This window comes from Bubalus kerabau, chromosome 13 (genome assembly GCF_029407905.1).
Source record: "Bubalus kerabau isolate K-KA32 ecotype Philippines breed swamp buffalo chromosome 13, PCC_UOA_SB_1v2, whole genome shotgun sequence".
In the NCBI taxonomy this organism is placed as follows: domain Eukaryota; kingdom Metazoa; phylum Chordata; class Mammalia; order Artiodactyla; family Bovidae; genus Bubalus; species Bubalus kerabau.
In genome coordinates, this window is record NC_073636.1 from 75,775,122 (window position 1) to 75,800,226 (window position 25,105).

At 53.4% G+C, this 25,105-nt stretch overlaps 1 long non-coding RNA gene across 1 annotated transcript; it reads right to left on the minus strand.

Moving 5' to 3' along the window:
* Positions 1 to 17,607: 17,607 nt before the first annotated feature.
* LOC129625123 (uncharacterized) lies at positions 17,608 to 22,266 on the minus strand. The gene is made up of 3 exons (XR_008701266.1): positions 22,070 to 22,266; positions 19,313 to 19,395; positions 17,608 to 17,728 (listed from the first exon to the last, which is right to left on the minus strand). It is a non-coding gene; the product is annotated as an uncharacterized LOC129625123 (long non-coding RNA).
* Between the last annotated feature and the right edge of the window lie 2,839 nt (positions 22,267 to 25,105).

Consider the following 25,105-nt stretch of genomic DNA (forward strand, 5'->3'; position numbering starts at 1 on the left):
TGCTTGGGGGGCGCCTGTGAGTGTGCACCCACCCATACAGAAGGCAAAGGAAAATTAAAGGCGAGATAGTGGCATATGAGCAGTTAACATCATGGAGCACTTCCTAAGGGCCAGGCACTCCTGAAGGGCTTCTTTAGTTTTTTTTCCCCCTCTCCAGTCATGGTGCATGGGCCTCTCTCATCACAGAGCACAGGCTCCTGAGTGCCTGAGCTTGGTAGTTGCGGGGTGCAGGCTTAGTTGCCCCCCTCTCTCTGATGTGCAATTTTAGTTCCCTGACCAGGGATTGAACCTGCGCACTCTGCATTGCAAGGCAGACTCTTAACCACTGGACCACCAGGGACGTCCCAGGGCTGCACGTCTATTCACTTGTGTAATCCTTTCAACAAATCTCTGAGGTAGGTACAGGTGGGAAACTGAGGCACAGGTGAGCTGACTCTGAGGTCATGGAGCTAGTGACAGAGCCACAGCAGGAACTTTCCGTCTGGCTCCTGGGTGTGTGCTTTCAGAAGTACGCAGGAGGGTGGCGGAAAGAGAATCGTGGGAGGGGAATAGAAGGACAGATTCATGGCCAGGCTCACTCTGACCTCCCAGTTCCCTTCCCCTTCTGGGTCATAACCTCCCCCTCTGCCAACCTGGCCCTCTTCCTTTCAAGCCCAGGTGAGAGGCTCGTTTCAAAGAATGGAAACGAAAAAGGACTAAATTAGAGGCAGAGGAACCAGTCTGCTGCCAAGATCCTGTAGGACCCTTGGCACATTCCCTCCTCCCCTGGGTCTCAGTTCCCCATCTGTAGAGGAGGCCTGGACCCATCCACACCTAAAGATCCTTTCAACTCTGATGTGCTAAATCCTGAGCAGCCGCTTGGATGCTAGAAGAATTCCTAGGAGCCTCTTGGCCTCGGACCCTGGCTGCATCTCCCAGGAACTCCTTGTCCCTGAATACAGGATTTCAGCTCCTAGCTCCTGTGGGCTCCACTGTGAGGCCGCAGTCCTATGTCTGTGGTCCCCTGGATCTGTCCAGCCCATCACTGCCCATCATCTTGTCTGCCCACTGACCTGGATCCATCTGCCTCAGCTGCTCATCCATCAGCCTGCCCAGGCCCCTCCACCTTGTCTCCCTGCCTGCCTGGTACCTGTCACTCTGCCCATCACACACACACACAGAGTCCACCTCCCCACCCCTGGCACCTTTCTCAGCAAGCACCACAGCGACAACAGAGAGATAGGGTGGGGCTATTTCGCTCCTAGAGAAGCCCAGTGTTAACATGGGAACCTGCTTTCCGGGGACGAAAACATTTCTTGGCCATCCGGCATCCTCTTCCTTCCCCTGGGGACCCCCAGCCCCTCCTTTCTGGGCCCCAGGGCTTCTGCTTGAGAAATCTGGTCAGGGCCACGTGCCTCCTGCCAAAAATGTCCGAGTGGTCCCCAAGGAAATCATCGGACAAGAGCGTGAAGGCGTGTGTACAAGGATGTTCATGGCAGAATTGTTTGTAATCGCAAAGGATTGGAAACAACCCAAATGGCCAATAGTGGGGGCTGGTTAAATGAATGATGGTCCAGCCACACAGTGGAGAATCATGCAGCTCTTAAAAAATGATGATGTAGATGTATATTTATCGAAATGGCAAGACATTCACAATATATTATAGAGAGAAAAAAGCAGGTTACAAAGGCCTATGGATAAAGCAAGATGCCATTTTTATTTTTTAAAAATCCACATAAGTCAGGAAGATATGCACGGAAATGTTAGCCAAATGGTGGTGGGATTATGGCTAATTAAAAATGCCTTCATGTGCAAAAAGACACATTTATATACATACATATAAATTTCCACACACATACATGCACAAGTTGTTATTGTTTAGTCACTCAGTCATGTCCAACTCTTTTGTGACCCCAAGGACTGTAGCCCACCGGGCTCCTCTGTCCATGGGATTTCCCAGGCAAGAATACTGGAGCGGGTTGCCATTTCCTTCTCCAGGGGATCTTCCTGTCCCAGGGATTGAACCCGGGTCTCCTGCATTGGCAAGCGGATTCTTTACCACTGAGCCAACTGGGAGGCCCACACACATATGTAGTGACCCCATATTGAAGACTTCCAACAAGCCCAGCGCTGGGCTAAGCCCTTTGTCTTTATCACTTCATTTACTCTTCTACAATCCCACAAGGTGGCTTCATTAAAACCACCTTACAGACGAGGAAACAGAGGCTCACTCAGTAAGTAGCAAAGCTAAGGATTTAAATTTGGCTTTCTCTGACTCCAGAGCCCGTGCTCTTAATCAGGAGGCTGTCATGTTTCTCATATTGTTTATCTGTAACTTGCCTGGTTAAAAAAAATAACATATATTTACTCGGGTGATAAAGAAATGACAGAAGCTAACAAGACAAGGGAAAAATGAGGCTGGCGAAACGTCCACAGCAATATGCCCTCGTCTCTGGGGTTCTGGCAGTTTTTCAGCGGGTCTGTCCCATCGGTTCATCCTTCCGTCCATTCTGAATCGGTGGGCTGGTCCAGCCTTCTGGAGATGGGCCGGGCAACCCTGGGTAAGGCTGGGTTGTAGGTACTGTAGGCTTCAGTGCTGAATGAACTAAACCCCCGCACCCTGCGCTCCTCAAACCCAAATTTGATACAGCGGGGGTAGCTAGCTCTATGTCACTTGCTATGCTGGATGCTGGGAGGAAAAAATGAAAAAAACTCAGAGCCTGCCTTCAGGATCTTCTCATCCAGGGCAGGGTTTCTCACTCTTTGTACTATCAACGCTGCAGAGTTCATAGTGTGGAGCCTGTCCTGTGCATCGTAGGATGTTTAGCAGCATCCCTGACTCCTACCCACTAGATGCCAGGAGCAGTCCCTCACCTACTTGTGACAACCAGAGAAGTCTTCTGTTGTTGTTTAGCCATTAAGTCGTGTCCAGCTCTTTTGCCACTCCATGGACTGTAGCCTGCCAGTCTCCTCTGAGCATGGGATTTTCTAGGCAAGAATAGTGGCGTGGGTTGCCATTTCCTTCTCCAGAGGATCTTACTGACCCAGGGATTGAACTGGCATCTCCTGCACTGGCAGGTGGATTCTTAACTACTGAGCCACCAAGGAAGCCCCAGAAAAGTCTCTAGACATTGCCAAATGTCCCCTGAGGTGGGGGGCTAAATCACCCCTGATTAAGAACTGTGGATTCACTTGATGATACATTCAGATAGGAAGAACAAAACAAAACCTAATTGCTAGGGGGCTCAGTATAGATGAAAGTCATTCCTATGTATCTGGATGGATCAGAGAAACCTTCCTGGGATGTCCCTGTCCTTGAAATTTGATGGTCCCTCAAGGTTCTTTTCATTCTACACTTATCCTGGGTTATCTCATCCATCCTTGCAGCTTCAAAGATCTATTTCTGGCCTAGAACTCTCAGGGTGGCCCAGTCCTTTCTGTACAACTATCCATCAGGCATCTCCACGGCCTGTCCCAGTAGCGCCTCACATAGGCTCTGTCCACTGCTGGTTTCTACCTCTTGAAAGCTTTGCTCCTTGCATGACCCACACAGCTTCCCAAGTTAGAAACAGGGACTCCTCCTGTCTGCCATGTCTGCCCAATCTCCCAGCCCTGCCATCCTCCTCCTCCAACCTCACCATCTCCCACTACTCCCCAGACCCAGCCACTGGCAGCACTCAACATCATCTTCCCCCCTAGTCCATCCTCCACCTGCAGCAAAGTGAGGCTTCTCAAGGCAGTGTAGTCATGTCACTCCCCTGCTGAAAACCCGAGTCAATCCCCACGGCTCTCACGATGCAGTCCAAACTGTTCTTCGTGGCTCTCAAGACCCACAGGACCAGGCTTCCACCCACCTCGCTGGCCTTGTTTCCTGGACTCCAAGCTCTCTGCATTCCATTTCAGCCAACTAAACTTGCAGTTCCTCCAATATTCTCTCTCACCTCTGGACCTGGGTACCCCTCACTCCCTGGCCTGGAGCCTGTTCCCATCTTTCCTCTGCCCCACCCCTTTTATTTCCTAGATAGCTGCTAATCAACCTGCAGGTCCCTGCTTAACCACTACTTCCTCCTGGAAGCCTCTGCTGAGGCTTGGCTCTTAGCATGGCTTATGAGAATTGTTTAATTGTCTGTCTCCTTCCCAGGACCATCAGATTCCGGTTGGCTGGGATCCTGTCTGCTTGTTCCCTGTTGTATCTCTAGCATTTAGCACAGTGCTTAGCACATAGTAAACATCTGACAAGGATGTGCAAATATATATTTTAAACTGGATAACGAATGGATGGATAGTCAGACGACTGGGTGGGTGCATGGGATGGGTACTATTTGAGTTGGGTCTTTAATGCACTGAAAGATCTTCAGGGGAAGGGTGTTCAGGTAGAAGGGCAGGTGTGGCTGAACGCGGGAGTGTCGGATTGGAGGAACAGTGGGAGATAAAGGAGGATGCAGACGGATTACAAGGACCTTGAATGTCACGGTGCGGAGTCTGGACTTAATTCAGTAGGCGATGGGGAGCCATGGAAGGGTTTTAATCAAGCAAGTGACACGATCCCACCTGCGTTAGGGAAAGATCATTCTGGCTGCAGCAGGGATTGCAGTGGGGAGGGGATCAGAGGCTGGGAGGCCAGGAAGGGGGCTGCCACAACGATTTAGGCAAAGCTGGTGAGGTCTGAGCCAGAGCAGAGGACCATGGGACAGATGGGAGTGAGAAAAGAGGTAGAAACTAGGGTGAAATGAACCTGTGGGAATCTCGAATGTGTTCTGATGCCCCAGGCACATGCAGGGACTGGCATGTCCCTTGAAGGAGGTCAGAGACAGATCCCAGTGGTCCTGACTCATCAGGGGTGCAGGCGGTCAAAATCATGTACAAAACTAAACAGGAATTGCTGCCTTCAGCCCCGTGGAAACCAAGGGACAGATAGAGGGATAATAGCAGTAACAACACTCTGCTAAGCACCTTACATACTCACGCACATGTAATCTTCACAACTCAATATGGCAGGTAGAACCTTTTCCCTCCCATTTCTCAAGGGAGGCAACTGAGACTCAGAGAGGCAAAGTAACTTTTCCCAAGTCACACAGCTAGCAAGTCACAAATTCAGGCTGGTCTGACTCCAAGGCCCATGTTCTTAATTAGCTGTTTATATTACACAAAAGAGGTTGCTTAGTTGCAAGTGGATGGCTGAAGGCTCTGGGTCTGATGAGAAACCAAGAAGCTCCTCACTTAATCTCAATGTGACCACAGACAGGGGCCTGCTGATGGCGTATGGAAGAAGACTTGCGGGGAGGAAGGGAATCCCTCCAGGTCCCTGCACAACATGTGTTCAGACCCAGACTCACGTATTCAGGAGGGCGTCCACAAGGTTAAAAGAACTGGGCTAACGAGTAAGCAGCATGTATATCCCTAACCCCTAAGAGGGCTACTTTTGTGGGAATTAAAGAAACATCTTCCTCTGGGGGCCTGTAGCACGACAGGCCCATGGCCAGAGGGTATATGAAAACTATTTTGTAAATTAGAGAACAGTGTCCCTTCCTCCAGAGGAAGGACATGGTCTACCATTAGGGCACCTGATTTGCTGAGTGGAGCTTAAGATAGATTTCCGGCCTTCGTCTCCTTTTGTACTGAGTCTCCTTGAACAGTCAACAACCTATCCAACTGTATATGACAGTCATGCCTCCATCCACCTTGTCCTGCCAGCCACTCTGCATCATTCTCAATGAGAAAAACATTCCCTCTGGCAGATACCTAGAGCTCAGACCATCTTTCAGACAAATTTCTTATTAGTACTTGACTCCTCCATGGGAGAAAAGACAAAATTCAATTATGCCCATTGCCCTGATGAAAAAGTTAAGGTCAGAGCCTGTCCTTGGTAGTTTTAGAAAAAAAAAGTCTAGACTTTCTCTAGAGAGGCCTATATTGAATCACAAGCTTCTAGGAAGCAAAGGCCTCTAGTCAAGAGCTCCATCTTAAGGGCACTTGGAGGAGTCCAGGGGCAGTGGAGGGTACACCCAACCCTCGCGGGGGCCATGAAAATTTACTCCCTAAGCCTAGCCTGAGGCCTGGGTCTCCTCAAGACTTAGCGGGGTGGACTCTCTGTCCCCAATCCCTAGTGCCTTGTTTGGGTCGCCTCAGGGCAGGATGGGGGAGCTCCCAGGCCTGAGGCCCCAGCCCAAGCCATCTCCTTAGGGTCTCTTCTTTTCCTGGAACCACACTGACTCCATTCTCAGCTCCCACCCCCTCCCAGGCTGAGCCGCACCGGCTGCTGCCGGAGTTATATAAACAGGAATCATTCTCTCTCTCTCCGAATACCTGAGGCTGCATTTCCGAATGGAGCTTCCTGATGGAAGAAAAAAGGGGAGGAAAAAAAAGAACAGAGAGGCAAGGAAATTTAATTGGCTGACTCTTATCGCTCATGTGGTAAATAAACTGGCTGTTACAAACTTTGCTAACTCAGAGGAGACAGGCCCTCCTGGGGTCCCTGCCCAGCACCCCTCCCCCAGAGGGCCAAGAAGTGCAGAGTTTTGCCAAGGCCTAAGAGGCCTGGCAGACAGCTGGGGGATTGGAAATCCCGCCTCTAGGCACAATTATTCCAGACCAACCAAAACGCTGGAGAACACAGCACACACACTTTTCATAGAAGGGCTGGGACTTGCTGGGGATCACATCGAACCTGTAGGGGCTGAACTGCAGCATCCTCAGTGTCTATTATGTAGGCTTCTCTGCAAAAGACATTTCAACAGCTTTCCCTGGTACTGACCAAGGTGCTCAGCAGGGGTGGGGGTGGGGGTATAATTTAAACACCTCTTGCATTTAAGCAGGCGTCTTCTTGTTCTGCTTGCAACGTGAAGGCAAGAAACTGCTTCGTTTCCCCCTAGACCTGCCCGACATGTACGGAGAATTGATGAGGCCTGGAAGTCAGGACACCTGGGATCCCATTCTGTCTGTGGCTATCGCTTATCGTGTGACTTGGGATTCTAAAAGGGGAAGGGGGCACCAGGTGATCTCTAATGTCAGGAACAGGGGAGGGGGTTCTTCATCTCCGGGAGCCAGCAGCCAGCCGGCTTCTCGGGACAGACGGCTGCCCCTAGGCTGAGAGAGATTCAGCAGCTTTTGCAAAGCTCCTGCCCCACAGGCCCTGGCAGGGGTGGTCCCCGGAGGGAACTAGACACCCCTAGGAAGCAGGGTTAAAATGTCAACAATGGCCTTCCTTTCCAGGAAGAAAGTAAGAGGAGCGTCCAAGACAATGGAAGATGGAGAGGAATAGGGGTGGGTGAAGTAGCTGGGCCAGGGAGAAACTGAGGCAGGCAGATGGGTGGAGGAGAAATGGTCATAGATGGGTCAAGACCAAAGGATGGGTGTAGAGACAAAAAGCCCCCAAAGGACTGTAGAACAGGGGCAATTAAGGGGGACAGAGTGGGCACTGATGGACAAATGTAGGGGTACTAAAAACAGAGAAAGGGCCATGGTGGTTAGGAAGGAGCCTGTGGGTTCCAAGGCAATCTTGACGCTGATGTCGAGCAGTGGCGCTGACTAGCGCGAGAGGAAGAGGATAAGACCCAGAACCTCGCAGGAGGGCCTCCCTAAGAGGGCTGGCAGCAGGTAAAACCCTCAAATGTGCCGCTGCCCGTGCTAGGGGTGGGGGGCACCTTGGCCAGACCCAGGGACCCGGAGAAAGCTGGAACCAGACCTAGAGAGCAGAGCTGGTTTGTGCAACCTCAGGCCAGGCAGCGAAGGGGTGGCAGAGAAGACAAGAGGGTTCCCCGGAGCGCGAACGTGGGAAGCCTCCAGCGGCTTCGAACGGCGGCTTCTCTGCCCGCCACCAGGGGGTGCCCCCTGCAGTTTGAGGAGACCCCGAGGGGCTCCAGATTAGCTCTCCCGCTGCAGCCCCGCCTGGTGGTCTCCTGCCGCGCCCGGGCTGGGGCAGGGGCCTGACAGGGCTCGGCAAGAAGGAGAGGCGAGGTCAAGTCCGGCCCTAGTAAGACGGGTGCCCGAGGGTGCCCTCTGCGGGCCGCCCAGCACCCAGCGCGCCCATACAACCCACAACACCCCCACCAGCGCCCGAGCCCCCTAGGGTCAGCCCCAGGCGGCGCTCCCTTTGGACGTGAGGCCGTCGGCCCTGTCCTTTTTCCGTTGAAGGGACATTATTGCCGGAGCCGGATGCTAGGGAAGAGGGCAGCGCCGCCCGGTCTGCCACCTGGCCCGACGGCCCCAGGGTAGCGGGATCGCGCTGGTGGGCCCCGCGGGCCAGCTCTCCCCCTCCCCCCGAGGTGGCCGCAGCCGCGCGTGTCGCCGCGGCTTGAGAGCCTCCGGGTGCCCCCGGACGCGGCACGACCTCGCGCGCACACACACACACACACACCCGCGCACACGCTCACGCCGTGCGGTATTTCCCGGCTCGGACCCCGCCTCTGGGAGGGGCCCGGGAGTCGAAACCCCATAGCAGGGGGTGGCGGTGGGGGGTGCTGTGCGCGCCGGGAACGCCTGGGTCCCGGCCTCCCGGGCTGAGGCTGTGCGCCCCCTTCCCAGCCCCCTTTCGGCGCGCGGGCTCGGCCCCGGGCGCTGCCACCCGGTGACCCGCGGGGGTCCCGGCGGCTTCGCGGCGCGCGGCAGGCGGGGTTGGAGGGGGCTGGGTGGGCGGGCAGGTGGGGGCCGCGGGCTCCGGGCAGAGAGGCGGCGGCTCGGCTCCGCGCCGGGGAAAGTTTGGACGTGGGAAACTCCCTCCCCGCCCGCCCTGCCGAGAGGAGGGGGCACGCGGGGGCCGGGCGCGGGCACCCGGGCTCCCCCTGCGGCGGGAGGCTCGCGCGCCCTCCACCCTCCCCGCTCTGCCTGCCGGGCCACTCCCGCCGGCCAGGGGGGGCTCCCTCCCGGCCGGGCAAGCCTCCCTTCGGCGGCAATCCGGCCGCCCCTCACGCGGCACCCCGCGCTCTTACCTCGGGGAGCGGCCCGGGGCTCCCCTAGTCCTGCCGCCTCGGGACGCTGCGTGGGGCGGGAGCCCCGGCGCGGGCTGGCGGGCGAGTCCGGAGCCCGGCGGCCGCCCCGGAGGAGCCGGAGGGAGAGCGGGCGCGAGAGGGGGAGCCGCGGCGGCGTGTGCGCGCGTGTGTGTGAGCGAGAGAGCGAGGGAGAGCGAGGGAGTGAGCGAGCGGGAGCGAGGGAGTGTGCGTGTCTGACTAGGGGGGAAGTGTGCAAGGGACGGATCCCTTCCTTCCTCCCGCAGCCTCTGGTGGAGACTCGGAGAATGCAGCGCCCGCCGGGCAGGAGCGCCGCGCAGCGCCGAGCCTCAGGCGGCCGCCGGGCCGGGACCCCGAAGCCGGGGAGCCCCGGCCCCCGCCCCCGGATCGCGCCCCTCCCCCGCCGCCGGGGGCCGGCCTCTCAGTCCCACCCTCGGCCGCGTCCCAGGAACCCCCGGGGGGCGGTGCCCGTCTTGCTTCCAACCGCAGATGCACGCGAAGGGAGCGCCCCCAGGAGGGGCGCCGTCTCCCTCCCCGCTTGGCAGCTTTCCCCGGAGACCCCGAGTCTGAGATCTGACCCTTCACCACTTGACTTTACCGCGTCCAGGGTTCCACGTTTTCTTCGCACTACGAGGGGAGCCCGGCTTCAGAGGAGGGGGGCTCAGGAGAGGGTGGGGGTTAGGTTTCTCCAGCGGCCGCCCCTGGCTGGCTGCCCAGAAAGCACCTCCCCGCCCCCCGCCCCCGCACTGACCCTCTAGCTTCAGAAATAATCGCGGCCTGTTGAGGTGGGTTGAGGCCAGGGCCCAGTCTCTTGGGAGGTGCCAGGTCAGTATCCCGGGAGCTTCTCCCCGGGTTGGGGTGGGGTGATGCTGGACAGAGTAAGTAGGCAAGCATCCTACTTAGTCCTCAACTTAGTGCCACTTTGGCCCCCAGAACCTCCCAATAAAATACCCGCCTCCATGTCCGGGTGCATTTTTCCAAGCTCTTTTAAATCCAGCTAGTCCAAAGCCTGAGGTCTTTCTACCTGGCCTGGTTTCTTTCTCCTTGCTGCATGGCTCTCTCTAGTCCCATCTCTCCAGGACGAGGCCTAACGGAGGAGACCCCTGGCCCCACAGTTCTCAGTATGAGGTTGTTGATGGTGGGCTAGGACCTCTGAGTTCCATAGATCCTTTTTTTTTCTTGGGTTGGGTATCCCCTTGGAAGCCTCTCCCCAGAGGGCTGTTGAATAGGGAGTGAAGGATGGCAGGAGACAAGACCCCCATTTCTACCTCTATCCTGTCATGCTGTCACTGATCAGACACATAATGATGTATGAAGTTCAAAGCCAAGAGGAGCAGGGCACCTCAGGGACCCCGGCTCTACCTCAGCACCCCCCCTCCCCCGCCACTTCCTCCTTTGCCTCCTTCCCTAGTTTCCGTCTGTCCCCATGTCCTGGTCCTTCTCTCCTTCCAGGTGGTTGGAATTATCTCTCCCTATGGCTGCCCCTCTGGCCCCTCCCACTAAACTCCGTCACTCTTTTATTTATTTTGAGGTTTATTCTCCATCTCACCAGCCTGTTCCTTCCTCTAAGTACTTGTCTCAGTTTATTCCCCTTCATTGATCTCTCCCAGCCCTGCCTCTCGACCCCTCCTCTCTCCTCTCTCTCTCCTGCCCTCTTCTCTCTATTCTTAGCCTCCACTCTTTCATGCTTTCGGAGACCAGAGGCCAACCCTTCCAGAGGCATCAGCACGTGGTCTGTTCTCTCCCTTCCCTCCTACTCACTTTGGCTATTTGCTCTCACTGCCCCTCTCTCTCTTTCAGTCCCTCCAGGCCTTGCAGTGCTCTGTTCATCTCATGAGTCACATCTGTTTAATTGTCCACAGGTAGTTCTGGCCCTGGAACACTGTTGCTCGCACCTGCATCCACCCAGTAGGTGCTCCATAAATGTTCATTGAAGGGACTCCCTCTTGAATCTTTTTTTTTGATCTCTCATCTCCCCGTGACTCTTGTTAGATCTGCATCTCCTCTTCTGAGGACTCTTCAGACTCCCTTTCATTATTTCTATTTCTTCCAACACACCTCCTTTGAACATCCACTCTGGGCCAGGCACAGCACTAGGCTGTGAACACACACTGAGATCACCCTCAGCCATGATGGAACACTGGCTGTATGCCATGATTTTCCTCTGAAGTCCTCCCAAAAATCAGATGCTAACTGGTATGAGTCCCCATTTTACACATGGGGAAACCAAGGCACAGAGGGCTGAAATGTCAAGATAACACGGCTGGCAAGTCGTGAGATCAGGCTGGTGCTCAACACTTGGTTCTGATGTTGCCAACTCTGGTCCTGGAGAAGGTAAGCTATATGACAGGGTCAACGAGAGGCTGTGACAGAGGACGCACGGAGAGGACCTGGGCTGAGAGCCGGCTGTATGATATTGGACAAGCCACTTCCCTCAGTGTCCTTGTGCAGATGAAATGACATGCTAATAGCAAGAGTTAGCTTTTAGCAAGCACGTGCCATGTGTCAAGCCCTGGTGCTAATTGCTTTACATAGATCGTTTCATTTGATTCTCATAAGTGTATCTAACCAACATAGACACTGAGAGATGTAGAAACTGAGGCACTGAGAAACTGCCCCAGGTCACACTAGTAGTTTGTGGCAGAGCTGGGATTCAAACCATACCAGAGCTGCATACTGAACTGGTGTGCGATACCCCTCCCAGCAAGCAAGGTGCCTCATGCATCGCAGGCACTCAGTCAGAGGTCCAAACCTGTGTGGGATTACATTAGAGCCTGGTGAGTGTACAAATGAGGGAGATACTGCTCTGCCAGGCACAGGGATGGAATAGGAGGGGTGGGAGAGCGTGGGGCACAGGGCTAGAACGAATCCGAAGAGAGGTTTGTAAAAGTCCTCTTTTCACTTCCATCAGATGCTTCCAACACTGTCCTGAGACAGGGCATGTTTTCCTTTGGAATTGTCCCTTGGCTCCATGGTATTTCCCTCCCTCAGCCCAGGGTTTCTCCACCATGGCACTATTAACATCTGGGGTCAGATCATTCTTAGTTGTGCGGGGCTGTCCTGTATCTTGTAGGATATTTAGCAGCATCCCTGGCCTCTACACTGGGTGCCAGCACATTCCCCAATCCCCACCCTCTGTGTGACAACCAAAAATGTATCCAGGCATTGCCAAACCTCTCCTGAGAAACAGAATCACCTCCCCTCCTCGACTGAGAACCACTGCTCCCACTGCTCCCACCTGAGCACCTTAATGGCAGGGTCTGCTCAAGAGTTTGCACCAGCATCAAGCAGGCAGGCTGCCCTCAGCTCCAGGCTCTGCTCTTCTCCCTGGCCCTCCTTTTCTGTATTTCTTTACTCAGCAGCCAGAACCCACGGGGCCTCGCGCCTCTCTGTCCTCACCTGCAGGCCTTCTCTCCCTCTCTGTCTCCTTGTTCATTTCTCTATGTGTCTGTTGCCTTCTCACCCACTGTCCGACTGTCCTCCCTCCCTGCTCAGTCACCCTCTGTCTTCTGTCCATTGGTATTTTTGGTGTCCCTGGTCTCCCTGACCCTTTCTCTCTTAGTGTCTGGCCCTTATTTGTTTCTTTCTAGCTGTCCTTCTATTCTTCTCTCTGGCTATTTCCTCTCTCTCTCTCTCCCCCTAGCTGTGTCTCTGTGTTTGTCTTTCTCTGTCCACTTTCTACTCTGTCTGTCCACCCTCGCTCATTCATTCTCTCTGCCACCTCTCTGTCTCTTTCTCTCCATGTCCCTCGGTCTCCCACTGCCTTCCCTCCACCCGCCTTATTGTGGCTCTCTGTCCCCATCTTCCTCCTCCCGCTGTCTGTCTTCCCTCCTCTCCCTCACTCAATGCCTCCCTTTCCCCTTTCTACCTTCCTCTCCCCTTCCTTCCTTCTTTCCTTCTCATCCTCTCCTCCCTCCCTCCCTTCCCCTCTTTCCCCCCTCTCCTCCTCTGTCCTCCCTTTATTTTTCCCCTCCTCCCCTCTCCTCCCCCTCCTCCCGTTTTGTCTGTAGGAGCTGGAAGTTAAAAGCTTTTCCGAACTTGCTCTCCAGTCGCTGTTCCCGGCGCCTTTCATCTCCGCAGCACATTTGTAAAACTGCGCAGACTGAAGGGCCGTGACATGAACAACCAAAGAAATGTCAGCGCGGGGACTGGGGCCTCCAGCACGCCGGGGGGCGTCGCGGGGGCAGTCAGGGAGCACCCCAGCCCCTCCCAGGAAGGGACCTGGGACCGGGACGAGGATGGAAGGCCCCCCACGAGGAGCTCGAAGCGCTCTGGGCCTCTACAGACCCCAGGCTTCCTCCACCCTGGAGACCCGGAGCGCAGGGGCGGGGCGGGGCGGAGGTCAGGTGGGGCGAGGCCACCAGGGAGGGACCAGGCGCGCTGCGGGGAGCCCCAGGCGCCCAACGCCCGCTGCGCACTTAAACACCACCCCACCGTGTTCATCCTGGGGCCAGACTGTCTAGGTTCAAAACCCATCACCCCACTTACCTGCAGTGTCATCCTCGGCAAGTGACTTCATCTATCCACGTCTCCGTTGCCTCATAGGTAAAACAGGCACGATGCTAACAGTGCCTACGCCAAAGGACTGGGTGAATGAGCGAATCCATGTCAACACTTAGAATAAATGTTTGCTGTAATTAATAAAGAGAACAACAACCTGGAAAGGGGGGGTGATCAGCCCTATGCTCCAGAAGGGGAAGGTGTAGAGGGGCGAAAGCGATGAGCCCGAGACTCAGAGCAAGTCAAGGACAGAAAAGGACTTAAAGCCAGGCTCCTTCCTCCTCTCTCCCCCTTTCTTCTCAAGGGAGGGAGTGTAGGGATGGAAGACAAGTTCCAGGAGTTAAAAGACTGAGTTTGTTTTGTGGGCTGCTGAATCCCGTGGATACTGCCTAGTAGATGCTCAATAAATATTGGTTGAAATAATGAGTGAAAGAAGAGAGGAAGGAAAATGGCTGAAAAGCTAGAACATGGAAAGCCTGCTCTGTTTGAGGATGTGGGTGGGTTGGGTTGATGTGTAAGAAGGAGCTCAGTGCCTGGGGAACTTCTGAGCAGGAGGAACTTGTGTGGGTCTCGGATGGCCACTGGGGGCCAGGCTGTGGCAGCACCATGGACAGCAGACACACCTCTGGGCCTCTGAGAAGCTCTCTCCCTTCTCTGCTTGCATCCCAATCCCCGACCCAGCCCTTGGACCCTCAGGCTGAGACTAGACCCCAGCCTTCTGCCTCCCTCCACCCCCAGACACACACTCTGTCCCTTCTCTTTGGATCCACATCCAAGCAGCCCACCGCCTCTCCCTTCTTCCCCTCCTTTCCCTTCAGCCTGACACAGTGTCTGCAGCCTTGAGGTCCCACACTGCAGGTGGCTGCCTGGAGATGGGAAGAGGGCTCCCCTGGGGCCCTTTAGGCCCCCTTTAGGGCCTTTCCTGAAAGGCCCTAAAGACACAGCAAGAGCAGAACAGCACCAGCAGAGCACCTGGACCATCCCTCCCGGACCCCTTCCCTGGGGCGGGAGAGTGAGACAGCCCTGCCACACACTGCCCCCTCCCCAACACTTCAAACACTCCACTCTCCCTGAATTATTCACCTGCCTCTCCCCAGGCTGCTGCAGGGCGCCCAGCCCAGGTGCTGAGGAAAAAAGCAGGAGGGCCCATTAAATTTAAACACCGCTGAGGATTGTCAGATGTGAGGTTCTATTCCTGGCCTGGAGAAGAGCAGCCAGCGGGAGGAGGGGAGAAGAATCAGCAGGGGGTTTGGGGGAGAGACCCACCATGGGGTGACTTGCTGAGCTCCAGTAGTCATTGGAGAAGCTGGGTTTTCCCTCCCTGGAGGCCCTTGCTGTACCACCTCACTCACCTGGCTCTGATAAGGCAGGATAACCCATCTGAAAATAGCTTCTCTGCAGTGGCCTGAAAGCCCATTACTGCTCCAACATCAGCACCTCTCCAGCTCTAACTCTTGCTACTTCCTTCTCATCCCTTACATCCTGGGAATGCCAAATACTTTTAGTATATATATATATATATATATATATATATTTTTTTTTTTTTTTTAATTGCACTCTGAGCTTTTATAAAGCCACTCCTGCCCGCTTTGGATATCTCTGTCTTCTTTTGTCTCTCTGGAAACTCCTATTGAGGCTTCAAAACCCAGCTTCAGTGCCATCACACCAAATGTCAAGAAGCTCACCCACCTCTGCCCTCCATTGGACCTGGAATACACATCCCCTGTTTCTTCCCTCTTGGTGCCCCACATGAGTATCCTTGACTGTCAGACTGAGGAGGACATCATGAATCATGGTCCACTAAGAAAGAGCAGAAAAAGAGAAAGAAACAGCAGAGAGGGAGCTAGTCACCCCAGGAAGTCTGAGATCTCCCAGTCCTGGCTCTGGCCCCAATTCTCTGTGTGTTTTGGGACAAATCCCTGGCTCTCTCTTTTTTCCTTTGGCTGCGCTGGGTCTCCGTTGCTGTGTGGGCTTCCTCTAGCTGCAGTGAGCGGAGGCTAATCTCTAGCTGTGGTGTGCTGGTTTCTCATAGTGGTGGCTTCTCTGGTTGCAGTGCACGGGCTCAGTAGCTGTGTTGCTCTGGCCTACTTACCCTGCAGTATGTGGGATCTTCCCAGACCAGGGATCGAACCCATGTCCCCTGCATTGGCAGGCGGATTCTTTACCACTGGACCATCAGGGAAGTCTGAGGCAGGGATCTTATCTGTCTGGGTCACTGCTTCTGAATCAGTGCCTATTTTTACAGCAGATACACAGTCATTTCACTAAATAAACAGCTGGGGCCTTGGGTAAGTCATGCTGCCTCCTTGAGTTTCCGTTTCCCCACACCCAGTCTGGAAGAATTATCATGAGGCATATATGCTAAGGGGGTCTGAGCTGCCCTAGAGGGGAGCTCAGGCCTGAGATCCTGGTCCTTGTTCCAGCAACAGCCCACAGTACCACCTTGGGCAAGTTAACCCCCCTCTCCATGCCTTGGTCTTGCCAGGGCACCTGGGTGAGACAACGAGCCAGACAGAGAAATCATTTCAGTCTTTGGGCCTCCTCTGCTTCTCCCGCCCCTCCCTTTGCCACCTCATTCATTCATTCAACAAATAATGAACATCTACGATGTCCCAAGGCATGGAAGATACAGCAGTGAGCGTGGGGTTGCCCTTCAAGGGCTCCCATTCCAGCTGGGGAAGACAATACATGGACCAATCTGATCACATGGACCGCAGCCTTGTCTAACTCAATGAAACTATGAGCCATGCTGTGTAGGGCCACCCAAGACGGACGGGTCATGGTGGAGAGCTCTGACAAATCATGGTCCACTGGAGAAGGGAATGGCAAACCACTTCAGAATTCTTGCCTTGAGAACCCCATGAACAATAAATAGGGTAAGTAGTATAATACTTGGTATGTCAGACAGTGCTAAGGGGCGATTTAAAGCAGTACAGGGCACCAAGAGTGTCAAAGTGGGGTGGTGTTTCTGCTTTGGGAAGGGGGGTCTGGGAAATATCCCACTGATAGATGAGATATATGAAGAAAGACAAGACACAAAGGAGGTGGCTCTTGAGGGAAAGAGCCTTCTGGGCAAGTGCAAAAGCCAGGAGCAGAGGCTGGCTGGGTGTGTTTGAGGAAGAGCCAGGAGGCACGTGTGTCTGAAGCCCATCGGGCTGGGGTCAGTGATGTAAGGACAGAGGGTAATGATGGGTGATTTGCTCGCTCCTTCCGTGGGGAGATGGCCTCTAAGTTTGTGGCACAGGAGGCTGGGGCTCCCCTCCTTCCATCCCTCTCCCTCCCTGCCTGCCTGCTGAGGTCTCTCCTGGGCTGGTGGGGAGCCCAGCCTTGCTGCAGGTGCCCACGCTTCTGGATCGGTCATTTATCTCTCCGTGCCACGGGTTTCCTGGAGCTGGGCACTTCCTCCCCTCTCAGCTCTGCTCCCCTGAGTGGCAGAGACAGGTGTGAGGAATTAGCTGTGGGGACTAATGCCGTGACAGGAACCGGCACAAAAGAAGAGGACGGAGTGTAATGTTTATTATGTTTGAAGCAAAGCAAACACGCGGCCTATTTATGTATCTATAGAGAATTAATTGGCGAGCGGCAGCAAGAAGCAGATTATAAATTAGAATCATTTTCACCAACTGAAACCCATTCATCTTGCTTCAGAATGGGCCTGTCACCTTCTCCTGACTAATTCCTTTTAAATTCGTTGCCTTTCCTCCCTGGGTCCCCCACAGCTCTCACCTTGAGACCTGCCCAAACCCTAGGAGGTTGCAGGGGACTGGGGGGCTCAGCCCCTGTGCTTCTCGCAGGCCCGTGCTCTCTCCTCACTGGACCCCCACCTGCAATCCCCCCATGCTGGGTCTGAGTCCCTAGTGCCCTGGCTTTACATTGTTGTCCCTTCTCCCCTGTGTCCCAGTGCCTGCCTCAGCCTGCATCCTGCTCTGCCTGGTCCCCGAGCATCTGGCATAAGGGGAGCCCTAGCGGCGGCCCAGGCCAAGCAGGTAGAAGGGGACACCGAGGCCGCCATGCTGGGGGCCCCGAGGCCCTGGCCACTGCTGCCTGCTTTTGATTCTGGGCTTGGAGCAGGCAGCCACCCAGGGAATCAAAGGGAAACCACGCTGTCGCATCCCTGTCGGGCCAGGCTTCAGCTTATCTCACCTGGAGCCCATAGAGATGAAAGTCTAGGGTAGGCGCCAGGCCTGAGGGGCATGCCATGACCACCAGGTGCCGTGACCACCACTAGTTAACCCTTCTCTGTCTCCTGCTTAAGCTGCCATCCTTCAAACTGGAGGTTGCAGCCTGAAGCCTCCGTCAAGGCCCTTTGGGGAAAGAGAAAACAGCCAGAATGAGGAAGCTAGGCACTTCATGATAAAAGGGATGAGCCCTGGACTTGGCCAGATGGATGTCTGAATTCAGGAGCACCTCCCGCCTACAGGTGGCAAGGCCCCACACTTCTCCAAGCCTAGTTCCTTGACTGTAAAGTGGAGATGATGATAAAATATCCATAACCTGAACTGATATTCAGCGGGGCTTGTTCAAATATTGCAGTGCTTCCAGACTGGTCTGTGAACAGCCAATGGACCCAGTGCTCTTCCCTGCTACCATCCGAGTCCCACCTAGGACCCCTCTCCTGCCCACAATCCAGAAGGTCAGCTCCTTTGGGTAGCTCAAGGACTTGCTCCGGCATCAATGGTGGATGTTCTGATGGATCCACACATGCTGTACTGGGTTGCCCTGCCTGCATCCCACAGATATCATGAGAATGAACTAAAATGATGGGAGGCCAGCGCCTGATCCCCAGAATGTGCCCAATAGATCCTGATTGACACTATTATTAATCTGGACCAGGGCTCTAGGCTTGGAATCCTGGCATTCCAGATCTCCACTCTTCTCTCTTCCTCTCTACCTTAAAAAAAAAGCCTTCCAGAGACTTCCCTGGTGGTCCAGTAGCTAAGAATCCACCTTCCAATGCAGGGGATGCGGTTTCATCCCTGGTCAGGGAACTAAGATCCCACGTGCCAAGAGGAAACTAAACCCACGAACAGCAACTACTGAGCCTGTGCCCGAAAAAATGATCCTGTGAGCCACAACTAAGATCCAATGCAGCCAAATAAATAAATGTCTTTTTAAAAGCCTGCCAGTATCTTCCATTCTCCACCAGGAATCCCCCACCCTCACCCCAACTGCTAGCTTCAGAGAATCTCTGTGTTCACTCCCTGTTGCTGTTCAGTTGCTAAGCCATGTCCGACTCCTTGCAACCCCACGGACTGCTGCACACCAGGCTTCTCTGTCCTTCACTATCTCCCAGAGATTGCTCAAACTCATGTCCATTAACTTGGTGATGTCATCCAGCCATCTCATCCTCTGTCGCCCCATCTCCTCCTGCCCTCAATCTTTCTTAGCATTAGGGTCTTTTCCAACGAGTCGGCTCTTTGCATCAGGTGGCCAAAGTATTGGCGTTTCGGCATCAGTCCTTCCAATGAATATTCAGGGTTGATTTCCTTTGGGATTGACTGGTTCGATCTCTCTGTTGTCCAAGGAACTCTCAAGAGTCTTCTCCAACACCACAGTTTGAAAGCATCATTTCTTCAGTGATCAGCCTTCTTTATGGTCCAACTCTCACAACCATACATGACTAATGGGAAAACCATAGCTTTGAGTAGATGGACCTTTACTGGCAAAGTGATGTCTCTGCTTTTTAATACACTGACTCCCTTCAGACACCCTGAGCACCCTGCTGGCACTAGAGAGCCTTTGCCTTTGGGAATGTTGAGTTTCAGAGGCAGAATTGGGGCCCATTGAGGGAATGATCCCACCTTGACTGAATTCTATGCCCCCTCATCCCCCAGACCACCTGAAGCCTGGTTATCTACCAAGGGCCCATCATTGAGACCAGGACAGACCTGGGCCCAGTTTCCCACAGGACTCAGAACCACAGGTGATCATTCAGGCATTCAGAAGAGCCCTTGATCTTCTTGTCGAGGGCCTACAGAAAAGTTAGAGACGTGAAAGGAAAAAAGGAGAAAAAAGATTAGCTCCAAAACACAAAATGAAAACTGCAAAATCGAAATTAATGAGTGTTTAATTAAATGTCTACAAAACCTAGCATTGTGCCAACTCGTTGACAGAAATTCAACTCACCTCTCCCATACTCATGCGTAAGAGATGCATGAGGTGGGGGTGGGTAAGTTTTACTGTATCTGGTGTGGAGTGGGGACCCCTCAGAGGAGGACTGTAATGGGCTCTATCTCCATCTGCAAACTCCCTTGGGTCCCGACTCTGCTCCTTATCACTGTGTGACCCTGGGCAAGTCACTCCCACTTTCTGGGCCTCAGTTTCTTCATCTGTCAAATGGGGAGAACCACTCCTTGGCTCTCAGGGTGGCTGTGGGAATGTTGCAAACATGTTTAGGGAGGCCATGGCCATCCCTAAAGTGCTGATCTTGTGCTCCAGTAAGGGGAGGGGGCTTCCAGAGACTGGCTGGGGAGGACTTGAGCTTCAAGCCCTAGGGCCCTGCTCAGGCTCTTTCTCCAACATAGGATTATGGACAAGGATAAGATTCTAAATATATAACAGCTGTGAATGGACATTGGGAACTAGAATAGGACCCTGGAGGCCTTTTCTGGGTGAGGTGTAACCCATTACTTGCTAGATCCTGGGGGAAGTCAGGGGCTCTGAGAGGAGCTGGAGGTCAAGGTGGGCTGAGCCCTTGGGAGACTTATAAGACAGGGAGGCAGCTGTTAGCCACTAGGGTGGAAGGGTGTCAACTTTTAACACCTGAAATAGCCGTGTCTGTGCATCCTGGCTCTCCATGGCCTGCTGTTTAGAGATCCTTGTTTATATGGTGACCTATGACCCAGGGATTCTGCTCCGGGTATACATCCCAGGGAAGTTCTCAGCATGTCCATGAGGGACAAATTTGGAGGGTGCTCATCTCAAATGCATCTGTGGTGAAGGAGGGAGGTGAGGTGACCTGGATGACCTCCCTGGGGCAGGGGTCAGGCACATGCCAGGATACAGAGCATGGAGATCTAGGCAGCTCTTCATGCAACAGACTGTACACAGTGATAGACATGGATGGGTCTTTACAACATGAAATGAAAGGATTAAGAAGCCAGTGGGGATCTGAAGATAATACCATCTATGTGAATTCAAAGTACATTCAATTGGTGGTCACATGAATCTATGTGTGTTGAAATGTATAAAGCCGAACACCAAAAAAGAGTCAATGTTCCAGCATGATAAATAAAATAAAATAGGACAAGAGACCCCTTTCAGAGGTTTCGGTCTGGGGAGACATGCTTAAAAAATTGCATTCATGCAAAATTGTTCTCATTTGCAAAAACATACAAACAGACGGATCTCTTGTCACCTCGCCCCTCCAGGAACTCCCAGGCTAATGCAGCAGACAGAGGGGGAGACGCCAATTCACTCTAATATCACCAGGGCTATGCAAGCCTACAAGGCATTCTGGCACCACAGATGAGGGAACAATTTATTCTGCCTGAGGGAACCCCAGAAAGCAGCCCCTGCAAAAAAGATGATGTGTGCTTTGTCTACAATGCTGTGTAAGAGGAGTTCAAGGTGTAATACCATCTCCCCATCAGAGAGCATGCAATGCTCTAACTCAAGAGAATCAAGCTCAAACGGTGGGAGTCAAGGTGCCGGAGGAGGAGACGTTAGTTGGCAGGGGGATCTTTCAGGCTTGGGCACTTTTCTGCCTTATCAGCTGCTGGCGGCTGGGCCCCCCTACAGTCCACGCTGGGCTGAAATCAGCCGGCTGTGCCCCCTCCCTGAGAGGCCTGGCAGGGCTCCCCTGTACCAGGGCGGAAGAACGGTGGTCTCCTCCTGTCTGCCTGGAATCTGTGGGTCCCACCTCCCTGACTCTCCTTCTCTTTTATCCTCCCTCCGGCTTGCAATCCTTTGCTCACTCTGCCCTCTTTTACCTCCAAATCACTTACTGAATTTGTTTCCTCCTCCCCAGTCCCCGGCCAGCCTTTTCCTGGCCCATAACCAGTCTCCCATGTGTCTCTCCCTACCATCTCCCTTCATCCTATAGCCAGAAGGGGCTTCCTGACGTCAGCTCTTCTCTGCTGCTCTCTCTGCGTGGCTCCCTATCGCCCTTGGCATAGCGTCTGGAGCCTCCAGTCCCCCCCGCTTGGTCTCCTACAGTTCCCCACCTCACTCCTTATCCTCAGACATCACTTGACCACTTGAATCCTGCCCTTTCTTATTTCCGTGCTTTGCTCATGATGCCCTCACCTTTTGGAATTGCTTTCCACCTCCAGTTCCCCTAGTGAACTCCCATGCACCCCTCGAGGCTCTCTCAGACCTCACCTCCTCCTGGAAGCCTTCACTGATTACCCAAGACTGCATGGCCTGCTTCCTCCATGTTCCTGCAACCCCAAATGGACCCTGTTCTAGTGTGGCTCATGCTGAATCAAAACTCTTTTATGTCCCTGATAGAAGTTTTGTGGTTAAAACAGGCTGACTTTGGACCCAGACTCCCTGAATCCACTACTGGTTCTGCCTTATCATGACTGTGGATAAATTACTTGATCTTTCTGCGTCTCAGGCTTCTCATCTGTAAAATGGAGATAAAAGGAGTATCTATCAAAAAAACAACAAAAAATCAAATCCCAGCCCAAAAAACTACCTACCTCAGGGGGTTGTTGGGAGGAATCAATGAATTTGCATACGATCTTAGCACAGTGACTGGCAGATAGTAAAACTCCATAAATGTTGGCTGTTATTATCCGTCTCCCCACGCCAAGCTATGAGTTCCTGGAGATCAGCTGTCCAGCACCTCCCCAGGGTCTGCTTGTTGAGTGGTTATCTCCTGGAGACCCAGCTGCTCGTGTTAAAAGTTGCCCCAGGTCTCAGAATTAATTCCTTTTTTTTTTTTTTTTAATTGGGGTATAGTTGCTTTACAATGTTGTGTTGATCCTTTTTTAAAATTTATTTTGGAGTATAGTTAATTAGCAATGTGGTGTTAGTTTCAGGTCCGACAGCAAAGTGATTCAGTTGTACGTATAAATGCATCTATTCTTTTTCAAAGTCTTTCTCATTTAGGTTATTACAGAACATTGAGCAGAGTTGCCCATGCTATTCAGGAGATCTTTGTTGGTTAGCTGTTTTAAATATAGCAGTGTGTATATGTCAATCCCAAACGCCCACTCTAATTCTCCCCCTCTCGTCCCCCAGGTAATGCAATTGACTCTTAAACGCTTTTGACTCGGGGCCCTGAAGTGCCTGTGCTGTGGTAAAGGGACCATTGCTTGCCAGATCTCTCTCTCGGCCTCCTGGCTGGGTCTCAGCCCTGCCTCAAGCCATCACCCCTGAAGGATGAAGCTGATGGAGCAGAGGATGGGGTCTTCTAGAGCAGGAGCTGTCTCTGGCCAGACCACCCTTGGTCGAGCGGGCTGACCCTCCTCAGGGCCCTACCCCTTGCCTGGGTCCCCAGCATAGCTTCAACATTCCCCAAGGCTGCCCCAACTTAGGCTCTCCTACCTGGGTGGTCCTCTGGCTGGGTCACAAAGAAGTTTCTCTTGGTGGTGTTACTAATTAGCAATGAGAGATGATTAGTGTCATTAACGGCCTCAAAACATTTGTTTTCCGAGCTCCTTGCTGGCTTGCAGGGAAGACCTGGACAGAGGTGGGGTGGGAGCCTTGGCGAGATCAGGTCTGCGAGGGAGCTGGCGGGAGAGGCAGGGCGGAAAGACGTTGGCAAGAAGAAACGAAATTTAAAGTGGATGAATTATTTACTGCAGGAAACAATCCCGAACTCACTTACTCTCACTCAGAACATCCCAAACTGTAATCCGTGGCATTTTTCACTTCTCCCTAGCGTGCTGAGTGATTTTCTTTATGACTAGATATCAGAGGCCAGGGTAATCTTGTGGGAGATTGGCTTAGTATTGATCATGTGTGTCTTCCTGGGCTCCAGGTTCTCATCCAGGCTTGATGCTCGTGTGCCCGGCTTGGGTCACACCCCGAGGCTGGACAGGGCTGAGGTCAGCCCCAGGTGGGAGCTGACAAGGTGGTCATCTCTGCAGCAAGCACCCAGCGCCACCCGGATGGACCCCTCTTGTCCACAAATGAGCTAAACACCCCTGCCTGAGTCACCGCCGCCGTCAGTTTTGGTCTTGCCCCGGGATGGTCCTAAATGAGCACCGGATATTTTGCCATATGCTTTAGATCCATCATGTCATTACCTCCTCTCAAGAACTTTCAGGTAGACGTTATTAATCCCATTTTTCAGATAACAATAGCCGCAACTTTTTATTGACCTCCCCCTATGTCTTAGGTACTGGGCTAATACCTATCATTTATTCTCCCAATGTTTCCCTGTGACAGCTCCATTTACTGAAAAGCTCAGAGAGGTTACAAGGCTCGCCTAGAGTCACACAGGAAGTGGCGGACTCTGGCCCCAAGCCCTGATTTGCTCACTGCCAGCCCTGGGCACACACTGACTCGTGTTGAGAGTGATGGAAGAGGAGTCATTAAGATAAAGGATATTAAGCACACAATGAAATGGAGCAGGTGTTCGGTAGGACTTCGGTGCCCCTTTGGGGACTTCCTGAAACAGGCAATGCTTAACCTGAAGGGCTGTGCAGCTCCCAGCGAGAGACAGTGTAGAGAGCATCACTCACTCGGGGTCAGGGGTTGTCTTCAGAGCAGAGACAGAGGGAGTCTGGCTGGCTGGGTGGACACTGCTAGCCTGACACCCGACACGCCTCTTCTTCTGCAAGGATGCTTATGGTCCTGGGGAAGGGATCTCTATGGAGTCAAGGAGGAGGAGAGAGCAGCTGGGAGAGGAGGGCAGTGAGCCACAGAACTCAGGCTCTGCAGCCGTCTCTGGCCTCTGCATCCCTTTCAGGGAGAAAGAGGAGGAATCCAGGGACCGGGGTTCTAGTCCTAACTGGAAGACTGGGAGACTTTACCTGAGTCCCTGCTCTTCTCTGGGCCTCTGACTTTCCATCTGTAAAATGATATCTCTGACCTAAGTCACGTAAAAGGACTCCTTGAGTTCCAGGTGATTCGATCAGCATATGCCCTTCTGCATGGGGTGGTCGGGGTAGGGGTGGGGGGACAGGGAAGATGGTTGGTGCCAAATCTCCTGCTGCCACTCCTCCCTCCAAATGTTGGCTCATCAGCCTTAGAGTTACCTCTGATATCATTGGTGCCAACCCACCCATTTTACAGATAGGAAAACTGATGTCCAGAGGTGGGAGCCAAGATCACACAGTCAGGGAGGGGCAGGGCTGGGCATCCTGATTCCCCAGCCAAGCTCTTCCTGGGTCTGCCCCATCCAAGCTGCAGAGGCAACTTGACTTTAAGGCCACTTTACTTGGGACTGAGGGACCACAGGCACAGGGCTAGGGGTGGGAGAGGAGCAGGGAGTGGGTCCCACCACAGGGGTCATAGCTCCAGCATTTGGCCAGCTTCTCCTATGATTATAACTGTAAATAAGACAGCTGGGAGGACTCCTAGCACGTTAACAGGTTTAACAAGCAGTAATGTGCAACCCACACTACAAATGGATCTTTTAATAATGAATAAGCATTTATTTAACAAGTTGTAACAGTTTTACCACTCTCAGGATCCTCAGAAGTCCAAAGCTCTGGCATCGACTCCTTAGACTGGCTTCCCCTGCTCATATCTTTTGTCCTTTTTTTTTTCTTATTGTCTTTCCC